General features: G+C 39.2%; 1 non-coding gene across 1 annotated transcript; it reads left to right on the top strand.

Annotated features, from left to right (window-relative positions):
• Positions 1–336: 336 nt before the first annotated feature.
• Positions 337–440, top strand: LOC138806427 (U6 spliceosomal RNA). Its single transcript, XR_011365871.1, has one exon. It is a non-coding gene; the product is annotated as a U6 spliceosomal RNA (small nuclear RNA).
• Positions 441–648: the final 208 nt, after the last annotated feature.

The following is a 648-nucleotide window of genomic DNA, read 5'->3' as shown; positions in this document are numbered from 1 at the left end:
GCCACAGAAACTGGCTCAAGGGAAGGTATGTCTGACATGGCTACAGCTGGCAGGGAACACAACTCCTGTCCAGTGATAAAACTTTATATAAAATGGCTTCAGTTTTGTGGAGATCACAATCCAAGAGAATGAAGTCAACATGCCAAGAGAAGTTCAGATGAGAAGAGAGGAAAGTCCACCTGCCCCTTCCACAGCTTAGGTACATAGCCAGCAATACTTCTTTGTCATGCAAGTTAAAGTTGGATTCCTTTCATTAATAAAAAGATCATGGTGTTATATAAACCCAGAGATTTAATAGTGTAAGTGTCTATTATCTGATGTAAGATACTATATTGTGTGCTCGCTTTGACAGCACATATACTAAAATTGGAACGATACAGAGATTAGCATGGCCCCTGTGCAAGGATGACATGCAAATTAGTAAAGTATTCCATATTTTTTTATTTCTTTGTTGCTTTGTATGTCCCTCCCCCCATGGTATAACCCCTGCTTTCACTGTATTTGATGTTGTTATAATTTGTGGAGGGGAATGGAAAAAACAAATAGTTTAAATAGAGATACAGGTGGACCCATTGCAACAATGAGATGTACAAGTCATTATGTCAAAAACGAACTTTACAACTTTGGTGGGGCGGGGAGGATTGGATG

Source organism: Dipodomys merriami, unplaced genomic scaffold, assembly GCF_024711535.1.
Source record: "Dipodomys merriami isolate MVZ:Mamm:240054 unplaced genomic scaffold, mDipMer1.0.p SCAF_4, whole genome shotgun sequence".
Lineage (NCBI taxonomy): Eukaryota > Metazoa > Chordata > Mammalia > Rodentia > Heteromyidae > Dipodomys > Dipodomys merriami.
Note: the sequence above shows the minus strand (reverse complement) of the source record. Positions and strands in the feature narration are given on the sequence as shown.